General features: G+C 36.3%; 1 protein-coding gene across 5 annotated transcripts in view; it reads left to right on the top strand.

The window, feature by feature from the left end:
- The window catches only part of LOC105464971 (suppressor of cytokine signaling 5), a 111,246-nt gene that overhangs the window by 1,256 nt on the left and 87,682 nt on the right, over nucleotides 1-22,308 (top strand). The window contains exon 1 of one of the 5 annotated variants that reach the window (XR_011611697.1): nucleotides 1-22,308. This exon is cut by the window's right edge and continues 10,042 nt beyond it. The exons of the other annotated variants lie outside the window; for them this stretch is intronic. The gene's annotated coding sequence lies outside the window, so the exon portion shown is untranslated. 5 annotated transcript variants of the gene reach the window in all.

Genomic DNA, 22,308 nt, shown 5'->3' on the forward strand with positions numbered 1-22,308 from the left:
ACATCTTGGTTTGGTTCTGAACTTTGAAAGGCTTGAGGGTTTGGAGTCACAAGGAAATTTTGACCGTTTCTTGTGGCATTCCAACTAAAGGGTGCCTGGCTGCTGGACTTTGTCAATTATCTTTTATTGAAAAATGTATGTGTATGTTTGATGATATTCTATCAGTTACAAGTTTTTCTGGAAATTCTCATAACTACACCTTGAAATTTTTCTAGCAACCTCTCTATCCATAGTGGTGGCTTACTTCTTCCCTATTTAACATTTAGAATGGATTGTGCTATTATGTACTACTGACTGTTATTCTAGAGGACTAATAAGTAATTCACATTCTTTTCCTTACTTTCGTTTCTCTACAAGATCATGCGAAATTGAACTACGGATTCTATAGAAGTTTTAAAAGATTTTAACTTGTGTTGACTGGGAAGGAGGTGGTAAGCTAGCAACTCTATTAAGCAATACTAAAATCAGGTTGAGTTTCCTAACAATTGGTAATCTTAATGTCAGTTGTTGAGTTTAATTTTAATAATTTTTCATTTATATAGCACTCTTGAGAGTGGGTTGGGAACATAGAAAATGCACACCGGGTTTAGGCAGTGGTGGTCCCCAGAATGCACCTCTGTTGCAGTCCGTGGCGGTTCTTCATTTCACTGAGAAGAGATCTTTAATCTTACGAATATTTTCTTAATTTTATATATGTTAGTAATGTTTCACATTTGTAGAGTACGGTTTACAAAATGAAAGCTGATTAGTTCTTGAACATCTTTTGGAAAAATTTGTAGATCATATTTTGGCCCTTTTATCCATCAGAGAAAACATTTCTGCAGAAAGGTGTTAATATTTTCAGTTGGCACCTTCTAAGTTCTTGAATAACTAGTGGATAATTATATATATTTTCTCCCTATTGTCCTTGAATTTTACTATTCGTCCTCAGGGAGAATGTACTGGCATGCAAAACAGTAGCCTAAAATATTGAAACCTAACACCTTTTAACATTATAATAGCTTCTACATTATTCACCTTGATAACCATCTACGGCAAACCAGTGGTCAGGAAAGCTTTCCCCTATCACCTTTGTTTAGTTAGACTGGACTGTTTTCTCCTTTTGTGGAACTAAGGAAAAATAACACTTACTGGCTGTGAAGTTGTAGTAATAACTAAACAGAATGAGAATGGGAGGCTTGGAAAGAAGATGTATGTGTATGAGTCACATTTCTTCTAGAGCTGGAAGGGTAGACCATGGAGATGATGTTTTGCAGATTAGGAAACCAAGGCCCAGAGCAGTTGAAGGGATTAAATTGCTATTTAGTGGTGGGGCCAGGATTGGTGGGCAGGTCTATGGACTCCAGTACAGAGATTTTTCTACTGAACACTTTCACATTGTTTATTTCTAAAGCATTCTCGTGCCAACTATTAATGGTTTTTGGATTATTTGTGATATTGTTCCCTTCTAAGGATGAAGAAGTTTGAGTTGACTACTTTTATCCGTGACATTATGTAAAACTGGATGAGCTTTTATTTAAAAGTTTAAAACAATACGCTGCATTGTTAGTGTTAGTGCTGATAGTTCCCTGTCATTGGAAAGAGACAAACTGTCATTTAGATGAAAATATTCAATGAATGTCTTAGAGTAGTTCAGCATTCTGTAATTTTTATGCTAAAAATTAATTGCTTAAAAGATTTTCAAAATTCAAAAGGCTTTTATATTTTGAAAGTAAATTATATGAAAATTATTATTTTCAGTTAGTGTGGGGTTTTGTTAAAATGAGTTTAGTACCTTTAAAAAGAGAGTAGAATTACATGGTCATTATGAATACATCATTCCTATCATAGTTGTAATAGAGAAAGACAGGGTTTGTATCCCAGCCCCTTCACATATCTCAGGCAAGTGATTTAACCACTGTGTACCTGAGTTTACTCATTTGTAAGGGAGGGTGTTAAAAGTACCTACCTCACAGCATAGTGGTGAGGTTTAACCGTGCCTACCTACTACAGAGAAAGGGTACAGCAAATATTAGACATTATTCTCTGTGGTTCGTTAAGTGTAATTAGGCAGTTGTGTGCCCATTTATTTCCTTGCTGTACGCGCACTTACAAGTTACAAAAATTCCTGGAAAAATGCACGATCAAATCATAGTCTTCGGTAGGGGGGTGCTTGGTGCAAATGATGCTCTGATGTTTGGTATTGCTCTCCTTCTCTGCTTACCTTGGACCTTTAATTAGGTCTGCATATCAGATTAGAGTGAATGTGTTTCTGAATGTCGTTGGGAGATCCTTGTTGCAGTTTCATTATTCTAGAACAAAAATATTAATAATTGAATTGCAGGTATTCTAGTGAAAATACAGTACTAGAGTACTAGAGACCTGCTGGGTATGCTTAGGTGAGGAAGTCAGGAATTATAAGTCAGGAATTATTAATTATTGATCGCAGCTCTTCTCTGCCAGTGGAACCATGGGAAAATCATTGAACCCTGTTTTCTATTAAGCGAATATTTTGATGACTTCATTAAGCTGAGATTTTAGTGATAAAATTTGTGTGACTCCAGTTTTATAACATATGGTTCTTTTTAATTTGCTGTAACCCAGGTCCAACTAGTGTCATGACCATGTGTTTTAGCAAATGTTTTTGACGGTGATAGTTTGAGTCATAAGTTATCTCAGAATCTTTGTTAATGGTGTATCACCTAAAGAATGGTGAATTTCTCTTGGTGTTCAATGGTTCTGCCTTCTCAGGTTTTTCTGTTGCTTTTGTAACAGCCCTTCTTCCATCTGTAGTCCTTTTAACTTTGATTCTCATGCATCTTTGTGGTCTTTCCTTACAGCATCTTTGCCTTCTGTCACAATATGTAACTTCTTATCTGTTTTGCAAGAGCTCTTTTTTAATGACTATGTTTTAACATTAATTTTCATTATTTTTTAAATGTATCTCACATAATGTCTTTTAATTGCTCTTATTTTTAGAGTTTCATTGAAGTGAGTCTATTTCACAGGTGAAGGATTAAAATTAGAAACAAGCTATAGCTCAAAAGCATTGTTACTGTACTAGTAATAGTCTTGCTACTGTTTTAGATCTCAGGCAGGCATGCTGTTGGTGGTACTTCAGTTGATAAATACCTGGGCCAACTCTTTAGTCCAAAGCGATGCTAGCAGGGCTAAGAAAGTCACATGTAGCCATCACAAATTTCCACAGTTACTTATTTTTTTTCACTGATACAGAATTTTAGTGTGTGAAGGGTGACCAATTTCTAATAATCTTTTGGTTAATGCTTATAATAAGGATTATGAAGTTACCACAATTTATTGGACATTTATTGCATTCATGACATACTTTTAGGAATTTCATAGGTACTTTCTTCAAGTCTATTACATAATCTAATCATGTGAATAAATTAGTTAAATATGGTTTTAGAAGGCATGTCATGTTAAAATATAACCAACCATTGCTCATTTTTTCATTAGGTTGGAGTTTTCTTTATACATTTAAAGATAATTATGCCATTGTGAATGGGCTGTTATTCATATTTAAAATTCATGGGTATGTGAACTGAGTAGGTGTAGACTGTACAAATTACTTTCTTAGCTTCAGTGCAGTTGTTAGAGAATGAAAGAGGGAAAATATGAATTATTTGCCTTGTCCATCTTAACAAATTCTTCATCTGAGTTAGCCAGCTATCCTACTTTCAAGGGGAGGGGAGGGGGAGGGCTTTTGAATCTGGTTAGAGCAGAAGTAATCTTGAAAGGGTAATTAGGCTGGATTGTTGACTCATGTTAATATTGGATAAATTTGCATCTTAGTGACCTGAGAATTAGTTTTCTGCCTTTATATGTAGGTGAAAAATTGTAGGGAATGATTTCAGAGAGACCATACTGTATTATGAAATATAATATAGCAAGAATATATTTTCACAGGTTCATATGCTGCTTAACACCAAAATTAAATTTAACTTACTTTGATGAACTTTCATACAGTAATCTTTTTATCAAAGCTGATAAGAGGAAGCAGTAATGAAGATAATTTTTTTTAAATTGTATTTGAAATGGGCTTGTGTGCTCTGGGATTGTCTTTAAATTGACTTCCTTATTTTATTTGAAGATGACTATAAACAGGAACAATGTCCAGTCTTCCTATTCTGAGCAGTATCCTTGAGTTAGAAGTATTTCAAGCAATTTAAAAGGATGGAAGCTTATTTAAATAATAGATATAGGGAAAATGGAACCATGAGAACTAGAATGGTGGAATGGAAATGATATGGGAACTGCAGGTTAGACCTGTGTATATGGTAGGTAGTTGGAGGAAGGGGAGTTAGGATAAGAATTGGAGGTTGGATAGAGAAAAGTGTTGAGGTGAACTGGATTTTGTAGGAATTTAACCGTAGTGTAAATCCTGAATCCCACAGGTTGGCACGCCTTTGTATCAGGATGTAATATTATTATGTACTGTATACAGTTTGCTTTTCGGCTGTGGTTCCTGGCTCAACACAGCTCCTGTAAGCCTCGTTATTTCCTAAGCACTAGAGCAATAAGAATATCTTTTGTTAAAGCAGTTGGCCTCTTATCCTTGGTTCCTGAAGCAGCTCTGAAACTGCTTCTGAGCAATAAAGGTGAAAGATAGTCTTTTGTTATTTACAACAAGCCCTTTCAAACACTCCTGAGCATATGTTAATGAGGCTATTTTTGGAAAGTCCCTAGGTAAACACTGGTTGGAGGTGTTGACCCTCCAGGGAAATCAGCCTTGGGCTCTGAGGGTTGGCACTTTCCACTCCACCTCCCAACCACTGGGGAGAAGAGAGGGCCAGACCTGTGGGGGCTTCCAGGAAGATGGACAAGAACCCATCCATGTGCTGGGAGGATGGCCCACTCCAACCCCATGGGGACAGAAGCTCCTGCACTCCAGACCTTGCCGTATTTATCACTACTTCTGGCTGTTTATTTGTATCCTTAAAATACCCTTTGTAATAACCAGCAAAAGTGTTGTAAAACACTATTACTTACTTTACAGTGTTTCCCTGAGTTCTGTGAACTGCTTTAGCAAATTAATCAAACTCAAGGAGAGGGTTGTAGGAAACCCAGTTTATAGCCGGTTGGTCAGAAAAGCACAGGTAAAATAATGGAGCTTGAGATTGGCATCAGAAGTGGAGCTCAGTCTTTTGGGACTGAGTCCTCAACCTGTGCAATCTCACGCTCTCTCTAGGTGTAGCTGGTGTCAGAATGGGTTTGAATTAGAGGACACCCAGTTGGTAGTCACTTTAGAATTGATTGCTTGCTTTTTGGTAGAGAGAAATCCCTACATATATGTTTTGAGGTCACAAAAGTCTTCTGTGTTGATTGTTGAAGGACAGTGTGAAGAAACTGAGTTTGTTTTTTCCTGCAGATTACCAGACAGGAAAGCGTCTGAAATGTACTTAAAGCTAAAGGATAAACCCACTGAATGTTAAATATAATCTTTTAAGGAGAAGCTCAAGCACTTTCTTACAGTTAAAATATGCGTATGGCCAAAGGGGAGCTCATTTATCTAATTATTTAGTTTTTGACATTGGCTATTTACATGAGAACAGCAGTCCAACCCCATTATCCTTCAGGTGATCAGTACTAGGATGAGTTTTATTTCACATTTTTATAAATGATTTAAAAGACGGACTGGCAGTGACAGTTGCCAGATTTGCAGCTGACTCCATGTGCGTTCCAGGTAGTTAAAAGCCAAGCCAGCAAGGAGAAGCTACAGGGATATTCTCTGATGAGTTTTCATGTGGCACAGAACAAGATAATGCACTTAGGGGAAGATATTCCAAATTATATTTATAGGACCTGAATTGTGACCCAGGAAGGGGATCCAGAAGTTATCTAGATGACTTCCTTGAAGGTATTTATTGTGGTTGTTGCTGGGCCAGAAAGTCCAAGGATATGTTAAACATGTTGGGCATGGTTCTGAAAATAAAAATGATGTTATATAAAAATAATAAAGGGGTTATCGTATTTTGACTGTTTATTATGTTCCAGGCTAAGTGATTTATTATGACCGTTCTTTCATTTAATTCTCTTAGTTCAGGAAGGTGGGTGGCATTATCCCATTTTATATTGACACGGGAAGGTTAAGTGACTTTCACAAGTCAGCGCATGTGTGGTAGAGTTGGGACTAATGTGCTAGTCTTTTGGTTGTTAATCCTAGACATTTCCCAGGATATTAGGAGGCAGCACTTAAAACTTGTAATAATTTAATTTAGGGTTTGTGAAGTGCTCTTTTACTGTTTGCTACGGTTGGCTTTGGATGTCATTTTACCACAAGGATGGTATCTAAATACTTTGAGAGGATTTAGAGACATTCCTTAAATTCTTGATTTTTAAAGGAAAGCTAGGAATGTCTTGGTGTACAGTTTTAGTCACCTCTGGTGACCCCTGACATTTCTCCCTTTGACTTTATAAAATACTGAATGGTTATATTAATAAAAGGAACATTAATTAACAAGGAAAATATTGTTTAATAGAAAAGTCACCAGAATAGGAGTCCAGAGACCTGGATTGTTCTAGTGGTATAAAGTAGTGATGTGAAAAACATTAGGATGGCATGGAAATAAGCATAACATTCTTTTTGCACTGGAGGTAGAGGAAAGCTTGAACTGTGTCTTGAGAGATCAGCCAGTCTGAAGAGGGGTTGTGGAGTTGCAGGCAGAGGGAATAGCAGTATATTAGATGAGTCACTGAACTTGTTTGAACTGCAGTTTCCTCAAAATTGAGATAAAATATAAGAAAGTACCAAGGGCAGCCTTTGATTTTGGAATCTCAAAAAGTAAGATTGTAAGGATCAAGTGAGTAAGTGTATGTAAAAATGCTTTACAGATTTTAAATGCTGTACAAATGAGGATAGAGGAATACTGATGTTCCTTTTGCAGAGTGGACAAAGAGGATGCAGTGAAAATTTAGGTGGCAGGACTAGCACAGAAGGCAGAGGAGAAGTGGGGAAGGGAGGTGTTAAAGATGAGAGGGAAAGGACAAATGTGGAGAAAGTTGAATTATAGTTCTCTTTGTGCCTGTCAGTCAAAAGGTAGGCATTACATCTATAACGGAAGAATTTTAACAACAATTTACTGTAAAGTGGAAGCTCAGGAGATAGTTGAAACTTTTTAATCACTTTTCATTTAGTCTATATTGGCCATGTTAATAAGGCTATGAAAATAAGCTAATTGAGAATTAGTGTGTTGTCTGATTGTTTCTTCACTCATTACCTCTGTATAGGTTTAGCTAATGATTGTAAATAGTATAAGAGCGCTCATAAAAATGAAATAAGCTGGACTGAAGTACTATTCATTGTAGATTATTGGACATGAAAGGACATAGAGTATTTAAGGAGGAAGATGCTATTTGATTTTTCTAAATTAGTGCAAAAGAAAATTAGGAAATCAGACTAGGACCGAGGCATGAGGGGAACAAATTGTGAAGGGTTTTGTATGTAGCCATACTAGGAGTGTGGATTTTTATTTAGTTTTATAGATGGGAAGTGACACGAACAGTTTCGTGTTTTAGAAAATTGATCATAGCAGTAATAAAGAGAATATTCTGGAGGAGAAAAGATTGGACACATTACCAGATAATTACTGAGCAAATACAAATGCTCCTCAACTTACAGTGGGGTTAGTCCTGATAAACCCATCCTAAGTTGAAAATATCACTAGGTCAGAAATGCATTTAATATGCCTAACCTACCAAACACCATAGCTTAGCCTATCCTACCTTAAACGTGCTCAGAGCACTTACATTAGCCTACAGTTGGGCAAAATAATCTAACACAAAGCCTATTTTATAATAAAGTGTTGAATATCTTATATAATTTAATGAATACTGTACTGAAAATGGAAAACAGAATGGTTGTGAGTTGAACCAAATTGTAAGTGAGGGACTGTCTGTAATACACATGGGCAAGGTGAGTGAATGAAGCAATTCTCTTTGGCTTGTGGTAGATGGATGACAGTCAAGGACGACATTTAAGGCTCTGCTGTAGTTCAGGATGGTCTGAATTAAGGAATTTGTAGTGGGGTTGGAAACAAGAACACTGCTGATTTCAGAGATATTTAAAAGTTTGAGTCCTCCAGATTTTGTTAATGTTAGAAGGTGATAGAAGTTGTTTATGAGTATAAGGTTCCTGCCTTGGCAATAGAATAATATATGCAAGTTTGGGAGAGAGAGAATACTGAGTTTAATTTCAGGTAAGTGATAATGCTTTTTAGGTAAGTAGTGATACTAATTCCAATGTCAGTTGGAAATACGGGTCTGGATCAGGAGCGTGGTCAGGTTTATAGATACGATTTTGAAGGCATATACTTTGTAGTTGAAAATAGATGAGTAATGCCCATAATATCTAAATGATAATGTGTTCAGAACAAAAAGTAACTGCCATTACTGGTACTTAGTTCAAGAGTGTAGACATTTCATAATATTTACCTGTTACCCATTGCCACCCCAAACTCTGCTACCTAGCCTTACAAAAAATACAGAAAAATATTTGCTGCCAGAAAGCCAGAAATATTTGTGTGTCCTTGAAACACTGTGCCAGTTGGGATCTTGCTTCCTGCCTTCAGTATCCTGGCTAGCCATCCAGAACAATACAGGATTCTTAGACAAATGCACAAATGCACTTCCTTATCCCTCAACTAGAATTTCTTTTTGGAATCCCTGTTTGCTTCTTTGGGCTGTGAAGTGGTCTGAACAGATACTGAATCCTGAAGTCTTTTTTTTTTTTTTGAGACGGAGTCTTGCTCTGTCGCCAGGCAGGAATGCAGTGGCACCATCTCAGCTCACTGCAACCTCCACCTCCCGGGTTCAAGCGATTCTCCTGCCTCAGCCTCCCAAGTAGTGGGGACTACAGGCATGCACCACCACGCCCAGCTAATTTTTGTATTTTTAATAAAGACGGGGTTTCACCATGTTGGCCAGATGGTCTCAATCTCTTGACCTTCTGATCCGCCCACCTTGGCCTCCCAAAGTGTGGGCATTACAGGCTTTCACTTTTTTGTGTGTCTATTTCAGAGCATCCCCAAGCAACTAGCACCTTGCCTCTTTCCCTCTTTGCCTGTTTACCTCTCCAGCCCCTTAGAGCAACTTAAAGAGGGAAAAATAAAAACAGCTTGAGAGAAGAGGCTGTAATCTTTTCAGTTCTCCCCCAAAGGTTCTACTTTCTAAGCAAGAGATGGGGTTAATTTGTCATTAAGATGAGATGTCCAATTTCAGTAAAATAAGTCTGTTAGGAGGAAGATCTTCAAGTGCTGAAGGGAATTTGGCAAGAATCTGACTTATGTGGTGTTTAGCACTTAGTGGAAAAGATGAGTTTTGGATTCTGTTTTAAAGGAGGTAGAAAGACAAGGCTGTGCAGAGAAAAGTAGGAATAACACTATTAAGAGATGGGGAAAACAGTATCAAGAAAGTAATAGAACATTAAGGGTGGGGCAGCAGGGGGAAGCGAAGGACCTGGTGAACAAGAGTTCTTGTCTAAAATGCACATTTTGAGTTAGGATTAATGAGAAATTCGGGTGGTTAGATGGTTGAAGACTAAAATTTGGAATTGCAACTCCCTAAAGCACTAAGTAGAAAATTGAACGAGAACAGAGGATACTGTAACATAATTTAAATAGCAATTTAGGGGTAGTGACCACTGTTACAGTTTATGATGTTTGTAGCACTGATTACTTAATTTACATACTATTTTTAAATCCCTTGTATATTTTTGTTTTCTCCTTACATTCTATAACAGCAGTTCTTAAACTTTCCTGGACATGAGAATTACCTGGGGCTCTTTTTTAAAATACAGATTTCTAGTCTCCCACCCCCATGCTTGAATTCTGATTCATTAAAAGTTAAGGCAAGGGTTCAAGTGATTCTGATATATATGGTCCTCAAACCAAAGTGTAGGAGATACTGTTCTAGAGGGTGGGCAAAGAGTAAGAAGATAGAATTTCAGTTTTTGATTGTTGTTTTCCTTTAATTGTGTATTTTTTTTTAATTGTTTTAGATAGAGTCTTGCTCTGTTGCCCAGGCTGGAGTGCAGTGGTGCAATATCGGCTCACTGCAACCTCCACCTCCTGAGTTCAAGCAATTCTCCTGCCTCAGCCTCCTGAGTAGCTGGGATTACAGGTGTGTGCCACCACTCCCAGCTAATTTTTATATTTTTAGTAGAGATGGGGTTTCCCCGTGTTGCTCAGGCTGGTCTTGACCTGCTGACCTTGTGATCCACCCACCTCAGCCTCCCAAAGTGCTGTGATTACAGGTGTGAGCCACCGTACCTGGCCTCCTTTAATTTTTTTAAAAAGTGGAAGTATAATTTACATATAGTGAAATACACAGATATTAAGTGTATGTACAGTTCCATACACTAAGTATCTTTAATAACCTTAAGTTAAACATCTACTTGTGAAAAAAAAAAAAACTCTAAGCAAACTAAATATAGAAGAGAACTTCTTCAGTCTGATAAAGGGCATCTATTAAAAACCTATAGCTAACATCATGTTCAGTGGTGAAAGACTGAGTTCTTTCTACACTAAAAAAGAAAATTTAAGGATGTAAACAGGGATATATACCAGGTTCAGGATACACCTAAGTTCAACATTAGTTTGGACAATTAATACCTCTTTGTAATTTATGATTTCTGTCACCCAGAAAGAGCCCCTGTGCTCCTTTCCCATTGAGTCCTTCCTGTTTCTCCTTTTCCGTGACTGCAGTCACTGTTCTGATTTATTTCACTGAAGATTAACTTTGTTCTAGAATTCTATATAAATGGAGTCATACAGTATGTACTCTTTTGAGTCTGGCTTCTTTTTATCAGCATGTTTTTGAGGTTCATCCATGTTACATGTAATAATTGTTCCTTTTAGTTGTAGAGTAGTATTCCATTGTATGAATATTATTATTGTGGAAAAGATTGTTTCTAGTTTTCAACTGTTGTGAATAAAGCTACCATGAACATTCTCGTGTAAGTCTTTTTGTGACACATTTTCTTTTCTCTTGGGTCAATACATGAAGTGGAACTGCTGGGTTTTAAAGTAGGTCTGTGTTTAGCATTATGAGAAACTTGCAGAACAATTCGATTTCTGAGATAGTTTTACCATTTTACATTCCCACTAGCAATCCGTGACAGTTCTGTTTCTTATTATCATCAATATTTGATTTAGTCATCTTACTGGGTTATCTCATTGTGGTTTGAATTTGCATTTTCCCTGTGACTATTGATGTCATGCAGTTTGTCATGTGCTTATAGGCTATTTTGCTTATCATCCTTAGTGATATGTCTGTTCAAGACACTAGCCAGTTACCAATTTTATGTCATTTTACTGTTAAGTGTTAGGATTTGTATACTAATTGGATACAACTTCTTTGTCACGTAAATGTATTACAGATTTTTCTCCTAGTTTGTGGCTTGACTGTTGATCGTCTTGGTGGCATCTTTCGATTAACAAAAGTTTTATATTTAGTCATCTGTTTTATCAATATTTCCTCTTATGTTAGTGTTTTCTGGGTCCTGTCTAAGAATCTTTGCCACCCCCACAGTTGTGAAGATATTATCCTGTGTTTTCTTCCAGATGCTTTATGGTAGTAATTTTTGTGTATTGAGGCTGAGTTATCGATTAAGATTAGATTTTTGCCTCCATATGGATAGCTAATTGTTCCAACACAGTATACTTTCCTTTCCCCATTAATTGCTTTGGCACCTTGTTAAAGCTCAGTTAATGGAGTAAGTGTGGATCTGTCTCTAAACTCTATTCTGTTCATCTATTTGTCTTTCTGCCATTATCACACTGTCCTGATTTACCGTAGCATTAAGTCTTGAAATAAGGTAATAGAACTTCTCCAGTTTAGTTCTTTTTCAAGATTGTTTAGACTTTTTCTTTTTTTTAGGTGGAAATTGTACCTTTCAACATACATTTTGTAATCAGCTTATCAATATCTACAAAAAAGCCTTTTGGAATTTTTATTAGGGTTGCATTTGAATGTATGAATTGGAGAGAATTACCATCTTAACATTAACATAATATAGCTCTATTTAGATCTTCTTTTTTAGTGTGGAAAGAACTCTTTTACCATTGTATATGTTAGCTACACATTTTTCATAGATGTCCTTTATCAGATTGAAGAAGTTCTTTTTGCTTAGAGGTTTTTTTCCCCCCATAAGTGGATGTTTAGCTTTCTTAAAAAATGATTCTGCATCTATTGAGATGCTTATTGGTATTTCTTCTTTATTCTATTAAGATGGTGAATTACATTGATTAGTATTTGATTATTAAACCAACCTTGCATTCTTGAGATAAACTTGGTTGAGATGTATTGTTGTTTTTTGTTTTTGTTTTTGTTTTTTGTTTTGTTTCCTCTGGATTCAATGAGGGATTATTCTTGGTCTGTAGTTTGTTTGTTTTTTAAGGCCTTTATCTTGTTTTGGTATCAGAGTTATGCTGACTTTATAAAATGAATTAGGAGGCGTTTTCTCTTATCTTGTGGAAGAATTTGGGTAAAATTGATGTTCTTTCTTAAATGTTTGATGGAATTTATCAATGAAGCCATCTGGACCTGTAGTTTTCTTTGTGGAAAGTTCTTAATTAAGGAATTTAATTTATAAAATAATGAATATAGGCCTAGCATGGTGACTCACACCTGTAATCCCAGCATTTGGGGAGGCTGAGGTGGGAGGATCACTTGAGCCCAGAAGTTTGAGACCAGCTTAGGCTACATAGGCAGACCCTATCTCTACCAAAAATTTAAAAATTAGCCAGGCGTGGTGGTGCACACCTGTAGTTCCAGCTACTCAGGAGGTTGAGGCAGGAAGATCCTTTGAACCTGGGAGATGGAGGCTGCAGTGAGCTGTGATCACGCCACTGCACTCCAGGGTGGGTGACACAATGAGTCTCTGGGTCTAAAACAAATATAAGACTACCCAGATTTTCTTTTTCTTTTTTATGTCTGTTTTGGTAATTTGTGTTTTGGAGAATCTGTTGAATTTATCAGCATGAAAATAAATTATAAATTTTATGAAACAGTATTTCCTTTTTATGTCAGTAGGATCTTTTCCTTCTTTCATTCTTGAGATTGGATGCCTTTTCTCCTTTTTTCCCCTTGATTAATCTAACTTGAGAAAAGAATATCAATTTCATAAATCCTTTCCAAGAACCAACTTTTGACATTGCTTTTTCTCTGTGGTTTATCTGTTTTCCGTTTCATGATTTGAGCTCTTTAATTCCTTCCCTCCTCCTTACTTTGGGTTTAATTTGCTCTTTTTTCCCTAGTTTTAAGTGAAAGCTTAGATCATTGATTTTCAAAACTCCTTTTAAAAAACAATTATTAACATTTAAAGCTGTAAGTTTCCCTGTAAGCATTCTTTAGCTGCATCCCACAGATATTGATGATTTAATTATTATTCCATTCAAAATATTTTTAAATTCCTCTTGTAATTTATTTGACCCATGGGTTGTTTGAAAAAATGTTTCCAAATAATTTTCAAATATTTGGTATTTTTCAGGTATCCTTTTGTTACTGTGTTTTCATTTAATGCCATGGTGATCAGAGAACATACATACTCTTAATAACTTCAACCATATAAACTTTTTGATTGTTTTATGGCCCAACATATGGTTTGTCTTGGTGAATGTTCAATGGGTACTTGAAAAGAATATTTATTTTCCTGTTACTAGGTGGGGTGTTCTATAAATGCCAGTTAGGTTAGTCTGATTTTCTTATATCTTACATCTTTATTGATTTTCTGTCTATGGTTCTGTCAACTATTGTGAGAGGAGGGTTGAAGTTTCCAACTGCAGTTTTGGATTTGTCTGTTTCTTCTTTCAGTTAGTTCTATTAGGTTTTGTTTCCTATTTCAAGCATAGCTTACAGCACTGTTGAGTGCATGCACATTTAAGATTAAGTCTTATTGATGAATTGACCCCTCTGTCATCATGAAATGGTCCTCTTTATCCCAGGTAGTTTCCGTCGTTCTGAAGTCTCCGTCTGATACAAACTTTTCTTTTGATTAGTATTTACATGATATATCTTTTTCATCATTTTACTTTTAACCTATTTATATCATTATATTTAGAGTGGATTTCTTGTAGGGAGTATGTAGTTGGGTCTCACTTTTTTTATCTAGTCTGATAATCTCTCCTTTAATTGATGTGTTTAGACCAGGGTTGGCAAACTATGGCTGGCAGGTTAAATCTGGCCTGCCACCTGTTTATGTAAATAAAATTTTATTGGAACATAGCCACGCCCCCATGCCAACCAATGGCTTAGACCATTTGCACTTAATGTAATTTTGATACAGTTGAATGAAAATGTGCCATCTTACTATTTGTTTTCTGTTGGTCCGTGTTGTTTCTTTTTTCCTTGATTTTCTACCTGTTTTTGGATGGATTATTTTTTATGATTGTATTTTATCTTTCCTGTTGGTTTGTAACTTATATCTCTTTAAATTTTTTTATTGGCAGCCTTAATTAGTTAATCATGATTTGCCTTCAACTAATATTTTACCACTTAGTGTGTAGTTCAAGAATCGTCATAGTTACTTCCAGTTCTTCTTTTCCATATTTTGTGCTTTGTTGACATGCATTTTGAGTTTCAGTGTTCTTTTTGCTTTGTCAGGCAGTCACCTTTTCAAGCAATTAAAAGTGACAAAAATACCGTAATCCCAGCACTCTGGGAGGCTGAGGTGGGCGGATTGCTTGAACCCAGGAGTTTAAGACCAGCCTGAGCAACACAGTATCTACAAAAAATAACAAAAATTAGCTGGACATGGTGGCTCATACCTGTAATTCCAGCTACTCTGGAAGCTTAGGTGGGAGGATTGCTTGAGCTCTGGGCTGTTGAGGCTGCAGTGAGCCTAGATCATGCCACTGTGCTTTGAGCCTGGGTGACAGAGAATGAGACCTGTCGAGAAGAAAAAAATATGTCTTTTTTTTTTTTTTTTTTTTTTTTTTTTGAGACGGAGTCTCGCTCTATCGCCCAGGCTGGAGTGCAGTGGCCGGATCTCAGCTCACTGCAAGCTCCGCCTCCCGGGTTCACGCCATTCTCCTGCCTCAGCCTCCCGAGTAGCTGGGACTACAGGCGCCCGCCACCACGCCCGGCTAGTTTTTTGTATTTTTTTTTTTAGTAGAGACGGGGTTTCACCGTTTTAGCCAGGATGGTCTCGATCTCCTGACCTCATGATCCGCCCGTCTCGGCCTCCCAAAGTGCTGGAATTACAGGCTTGAGCCACCGCGCCCGGCCAAATATGTCTTTAATATTTACTTCATTTAATCATTTTTTTTTAGATCTTTATATCTTTGTATCCATCCAAGTTTGTATCTAGTGTATTCCCTTTGCTTAAAAATCTTGCTGTTACATTTCCTGTAGTACAACATTCCTCTCGTTTTGTTTTCAGTTTTGAAAGTTGTTGGTGTGGATATAGAATTCTAGGTTTTTAGGATCCCCCACTACCATCTTAAAGATGTTGTTCCACTGTCTTCTTGTTTGCATAGTTTCTGACAAGAAGTTTGTTGTAATTCTTGTATTTGTTTCTCTGTTTATAATATTTTTTTTCCTTTGGCTGCTTTTAAGATTTTGTATCACTGATTGACAGCAACTTTATTATGTTGTGCCTTGGTGTGGCTTTTTGGAAGTTTATTGAGCTTCAGGGATCTGTAGATGTATTGTATTCATCAAATTTGTAAAATTTTTAGCCATCTATATTGAAATTTTTTTCTTCTCAGGAGTCTTTCTCTTACAGATTCTAATCCCACATATGTTCAACCACTTAATATTAACTTGCAGGTTCCCTGAGGCCCTGTCCATTTTTTCTTCCAATCTGTGTCTTTTTCCTTTAGTTTGGAATTTTTCTGTTGCCCTGTGTTCAAGGTAACTGATTTTTTTGTTAATAGTTTCTTTGTCTGATTTGATGTTATGCCTGTCCAGTTAGTTTTTCATATCAGATATCCCCCTTTTTTTTTTTTTTTTTAGTTCTAGAAGTCCCATGTGGTTCCTCTTACATATATATGGTTTCCACTTCTCTATGAGGTATTTCCTTTTTTCTTCATTGTGTTGATGTTTTTCTTTATGTCTTTTAAATTCTTTTCTAATAGCTGTTATAAAGTCTTTTATTCAAATGTCCTTTACCTACCTCAGCCATTTCTTGGTCCTTATTATAGGTTATTATTTCTTTTTCATAGGTCTGGTAATTTGTTATGGATTTCATGATGTTGAATGTCTTGATTTTTTTTTTTTTTTTTTTTGGAGTACGGTGTTTCTTGATTGTTGAGTTTTGTCCTGGCAGGCAGTTTATTTATAGATCAACTTTTAAAAATTTTTATTTAATTAACTAATACATTTAATTAAGACAGGGTCTCACTTTTTCATCCTGGCTGGAGTGCAGTGGTGCAAACATGGCTTCCTACAGCCTTGAATTCCTGGGCTCAAGAGATCCTCCTGCCATAGCCTGCTGTGTAGCTGGAACCATAGGTGCACACCACCACACCCAGCTAATATTTTGACTTTTTTGTACAGACAGGGCCTCTCTGTGTTGCTCAGGCTAGTCTTGAACTTCTATCAAGCAGTCCTTCTGCCCCAGCCTCCCCAAATGCTGGGATTACAGGCATGGGCTACTGCGCTTGGCCAATTTTATGGATCAACTTGAACTTTCAAGTTTTGTTTTCAGGGTTTTTTGTTTGGGGAAGTTTTGTTTGTTTTTGGACAGATGTGGAATAGCTTTTAGTTTAGTGCCCGTTTGGGCCTACCACTGATGTGTGCGCTTTTTTGTGTCTCCTTTAATTTCCCCATGTATTCATCAAGGTTTATTCATCCCAGCTGGTTATTGATCCTGGCCCTGTGTGAACTCTAAATTGTTGGAGAGTGTCCCAGTATTTGTTATTTTCTTGCACGTTTTTCTTTGTGTAGCCTCATGGAGTTACACACCACATGTATGCAGATTGGTGTTTGGCCAGAAACTCAAGAAGACCCCTTTTGCATATTTTTGGAGCACTTTCTCTGTGTAACTTCTTCCTTTGTGGTTTGATGCTCTGCAAATTCTAGCTGCCTCAGACTCTACAAATTCTGAGCTCTGTCACCTCAACTTAGTGAGACTACTGACTCTATTTGGCTTCCTCTCCCTGTGTTTTGGTTCTAGGCAGAAAACTGGAGCAATCATAGGGCTCCCCTTACTTGTTTTCCTTCTTTAGGGGATCATGTTTTCGTATTTCTTCTTATCTTGTGTGAAAACTATTGTTTGATATTTTGTCTCGTTTTCTACTTGTTTATAACAGCAGGACAATTCTGGACTTTGCTTCTGGCTCATGACTAGAAGTAAGAAGTCTTCTGCCTTCATTTTTTAAGGATATTCATGCCAGATATACAATTTTGGGTTAACAGTTTTTTTTTCTTTCAATATTTTAAGGTCATCATTTCATAATCTTCCAGCTTATATTATTTCTGATGAGAAGTTAGTGGTATTTCTTAGCATTGCTCACTTGATGCAGTATGTGTTTTTTTCTCTTCCCACTGCTCTAAAGATTTCTCTTTTTATCTTTAGTTTTACGCAATTTTGTAAATTTTAGGGTTAGGTTACCTCTAATATAGAGGCATGCCTTTTCTGAGTCTGTGTTGAGAGCATGAGGAATTCAACAAGGCCTTTTCACTCGAGCTGCTAGAAATTTTAATGTCTTCCAGACCTGTGCTTACAAGCTCAGGTAGTTGTTTGGTTCACACTCTTTAGTTGCTCTTGCCTAGATGTTATTCTTTCACTGGTCTGATGGAGTATTGCCTGCACATGTGCAGCTTAGTCACTAGGCAAAGACTCAGGAGATCTCTCTAAAGATTTCTGAAGCTTTGTCTCCACAGCTCCCTTCTTCTAGTTTTGCTGCTCAAATTCCAGCAACCTCAGTAGCCTCAAACTTCAAGCTGTATTTCCTCAACTCTGAGATTCATGTGTTTTTTTGTGTTTCCCCTCTATGGGGTATAAGCAGAAAGCCAGGGCATTTGTGAGTCTTTGAGTCTTTGTTTCTCTTTTCTCAGGAATCACAGCCCTGTGCTACCTATTGTCCGACATCTGAAAATAATATTTCATGTATATTGCCGAGTTTTATAGTTGTTTACAGAAGATCTAGCCCAATACAGTTTCCATCATAATTGAAAGTGGAAATATAGGAGTTTACTTCTTCTTTTTAAAAACTTTACAGTTTTTGGTATATTATACTTTTTAGGCTATGGCCTTATTTTTAAAAATCATATCAGCTCATATTTTAATTTTCAAGTGATACAGAGAGTTACAGAAGAAATTTTTTTAAAAAGGAGGAAAAACTCTATCTCCAAACCCAAAGTTTACCAGTTATCTGTACATCATTTTGGGCATCTTTTATTGCACATCTACTCATAAAAGGATAATTATTTTATTTTTAAAATGCCATTCATACTATTTCTGATATAAAGCATTTAAGTTTAACAGAGCTAAATTTGTTAAATAAAAGCAATACGGGAAAAACTGCTCAACCACAGATAAATATTTACTACCAGAGATAATACTTTCTAAAAGATTTTTCTCTAGGCTTAAGGAATAAGATTACAGAAAAAGCCAAAGAGCTTAGAGTTATGATACTAATAATTGTGTGCTCCAATAGGTCTGTCACACAGAAAAGAATAAAGTATTGGCAAATGTCTGTTGCTGGTAGGAACATGCAGTAATACAGCTTTCTAAATGGCAGTTTGGCAATATTCAGAATCCTTAAAATGTTCATACCCTTTGCCCAAGTTTAATTTTTAGGAATTTATTATAAGGAAATAAGAGATGCACACAATAATGTATGTTACTTATTCATTACAGTGGTATTTATAATGTTAAAAAAATTAGAAGCCTCAAATGATTAGGTTATGCTCTAGTTGTGTAACCAAATACCATAAAACTATTACAAATCATGTTCTTTAAAATTTTTTAGTGTACTGTACTGATTGTAATAAAAATAACTGACAGGAGATGAAAAATTAAGAGCTTTTGGATTTTGATGGTTATAAGAAGCTGTTCACAATATAGTGAATGATAAAAGCAGGGTGATATATGTCCAATCCTTTTTTCCGTTTTTGCAGATACTTTAGCTTGAGCTTTATTGAGCTTTATAATTAGATTTAATGAAAGGAACACTTATTCTTACACTGTACATGTAATATGTATCCTGAACTTTTTCCAAACTAAGGCAGTCTCTCATGTTTCATAATTTAAAATTATGAGTTTCTATCAAACAGTTCTTTATGCAATTGAACAAATTTAATATCGCTATCTTTCCTTTTTTCTTATTTCTAGAGTTGGTTTTAAAGAAGTTTTGATCTTGCTTTCTCAGCCAATGTTCCTGCCCACTTCCTTGCAGGTGTGAATGTCCTTATGTTAAAGAAAGAATGGACGTCATAGTCTTTCGTTTTCTCAATAAAATATTATGTTTGCTGTCTGTATCCCTGGCGTCTTAAGCATATGGACCTGGTGCTGTTAAGGAACTCACTGTAGTGACTCAACTCCACATATTTTGCTATATATAGAACATGTTGGAAATCCATAGCAGAAAGTTAGTAATTAAAAGTCAAAGCATTATTGTGGTTAATGAACAAAGAAATAAGTGCGTCCTTCAGGGAAGCATCATTCATACCAGACCTCAAATAATGACCTTAACCTAAGGTCATTAATAGACTCTGGAGTCTATTCCTCGGCAGTCACAGATCTAGAAACTCAGTTTGGTCAGGGAACTGATTCCATTCTAAGTAGATTTATGGAAAACTGGTAAAGAAAGCAAAACTAATTTTAAACATTTATATTGAGAAACAGTATCAAGCCATGATAGTCTGATGGCCCACCTTTTCATTGTAGGGTTATATCTGCTGAAAGGATGTGAGTGATTGGGTTCACTGATCAGAGCATGTTGTTCTGAAGTCTTATTATTTAACCTGAGCCTCAATGTTCTCATCATTAAAATGGTGATAAAAACTTGCACCTCACAGGATCGTTGTGAGAACTAAAGATAATCGAAGTAAAGTGATTAGTACAATTCCTTGCACATCCTTGCTGTTCAGATAGTTTTCCTGTACATCTGAATTTGAGGTCTTGAACTTAAAGGTTCACTTGATCTTTTCTTGATTCCTGCAGACATTGCTGGGAACTGTACTGCTCTTGGTGTTGTAGGATACTAACATTACTTCATTTACAAGAATATTTTTGTTCTGAGTGGTAAAACTTAATCTAGTAACAAACTACGATGAGTTTTTGCACAGACTATGTCTTACCGTGAGATCTGGCTATTTTACTACTTTGTGTCTATGGTAAGAATCTCTTTTAAAGAATTCAGCAGTATTTGCTTTTCCAATTTGGCATTTCTAAAACAGCTTGATATTTATAAAACCAGAAGTAAAATCCAGGTAGCAAATTTAATAAGCGGTTTTTACTAATAGCTGACAAATTTGTAAGATTAGTATTCTGTGGTTAGTGTTTCTAATTCATTGTATTTGTAGATTGTGGTATTGTAAGGGATCTGGTCCATTTCCCTGTTTTTCAGATGAGTTTACAGAGAACCAGAGTGAAACTAAGCCAGACAGCTGATGCATCATAGGGGGTCCCTGGGACTGTGAGGTGCCAGTGCAGCTGGGCCCAGAACAGTGAGGCCCTTAATATAAGTGTGTGTACTCTGAAGGACGCAGGGAGAGGAGCCAACTCCTCCTTTTGGGTGTCAGCATCCTTTCTTTCACACGGTTCTGAGAAAGCAGTATTGAATTAAGCAGCGAGCTTGCTGTCCCAAGGTGCAGACATCCTGAGTGAGTCTGTTCTAGGAGGAACCCCTGCCTGCCCCTGCTTTCTTGATTAGCCAAATCCAAATCAGAGGTGAATGAACAGATGTCTTTTTTGTGTCAGGTGTCATGTCTACTACCTAGACACTGTAGAGCAGTTGAGACTTATCTAAGAGCATTTTAATGGTAGAGCTGGGACTCTTTTGTATCACAGTGCCTCTCTACTTTAAATTAATTTATTTTCTCTTCCATGGAAGAGATTTATATGGGAGTCTTGTTAAAGAATGTTTTGACATCTATTTAGATGTTATTCCCTAACTGTACTCCATAGTACTTTATTATGCACAGTTCTGGTGTCTAATTATCTCAGATCTGCATTGTCTCCTTAGCCAAGTCCCTGAGGCCCTGTATCATTTTGATCTCGCTTTTGTATGACCCTTAGGGCATGGGATATTTTAAGCATCCAATAATTAACTTGATTAATAGGTAAATATTTGTTATCAGTTTTTTAATTGAACCAAATTTTACATTTTAGCATAATGGAAAACCTATGAAGAGCTAGATTTGCTACTTAAAGTTCATATCCTCAGAAGGTTTAAGATAGAGAAGTTATCTACTGCTGTTGTCATTTAAGAGGAGCCTAGTGCTTCCACATAAGACTTATATTTAATATGTTAAGAATTAAAATTAGGAAGAGTGAGACAGGTCATTTATTTAAATAGTTTTTAGTCATCTGGTTAGTCTACTAACTTTTATGGCATCATCCCAAAATATATGTAGTTACAAATAATGAATAGCTGTCTTCTAATGAATTATAATCCTCTGTGTGTTTTGTTGTACTGATTTGCTGTGGGTTTATCTTGGAGGAAAAAGAAATACTTCATGACTTCTTAGGATGGTTTTACAGAGGGGTACAACTGTGACCAGTCTTAGTACTTGATCCCAGTCAGCATTCAGAGTGCTGTTTTGGTGTCAGAGGGAATTAGGTGAAAAAAATGTGGATAGATTGGTATAAATCTGTAACTGCTATTAGAAAAAACAAGGCACATTCCATATTAATAATGGACAGTATTGTCATTTCTGTTTCAAGGACCCAATGAATATCGAGTATGAATATATAACCTTTATTTAAACTTCTATTTGATTTGTATATACTCTTTACTTTGTCTTAAATTCTCTTTTTTACATGGTGATACTAAATATTTGTGGTTAGTTGATATTAAGTATTAATAGCCTCTATGGGTGGTTGAAGATACGCTTGTTTCTCAGTCTAGAGTTTATACCCATGTCATATCTTTGTAAGTAATTTTTTAAAGTCTCCTTCCAGCTGTCTTCATTCTCCTGTTTCACTGATGCACATATACTCAAAAGATTTAAGACATTTTATATACATTTGCCAGTCAGGGGGGAAAAATCTGTCAACCACATCTCCAGAGTCTGCTTTTTCAATTAGTCTGTAATTCACATTTACCTTGAGGTGTATGTAGGCTAGTAGGTTAGATTAGTGGGTATATTTAAGCTTGCTTCTTTTATTCATTATAATGTCTTTGAAATTCAACCAGGTTG

Source organism: Macaca nemestrina, chromosome 13 (genome assembly GCF_043159975.1).
Source record: "Macaca nemestrina isolate mMacNem1 chromosome 13, mMacNem.hap1, whole genome shotgun sequence".
Lineage (NCBI taxonomy): Eukaryota > Metazoa > Chordata > Mammalia > Primates > Cercopithecidae > Macaca > Macaca nemestrina.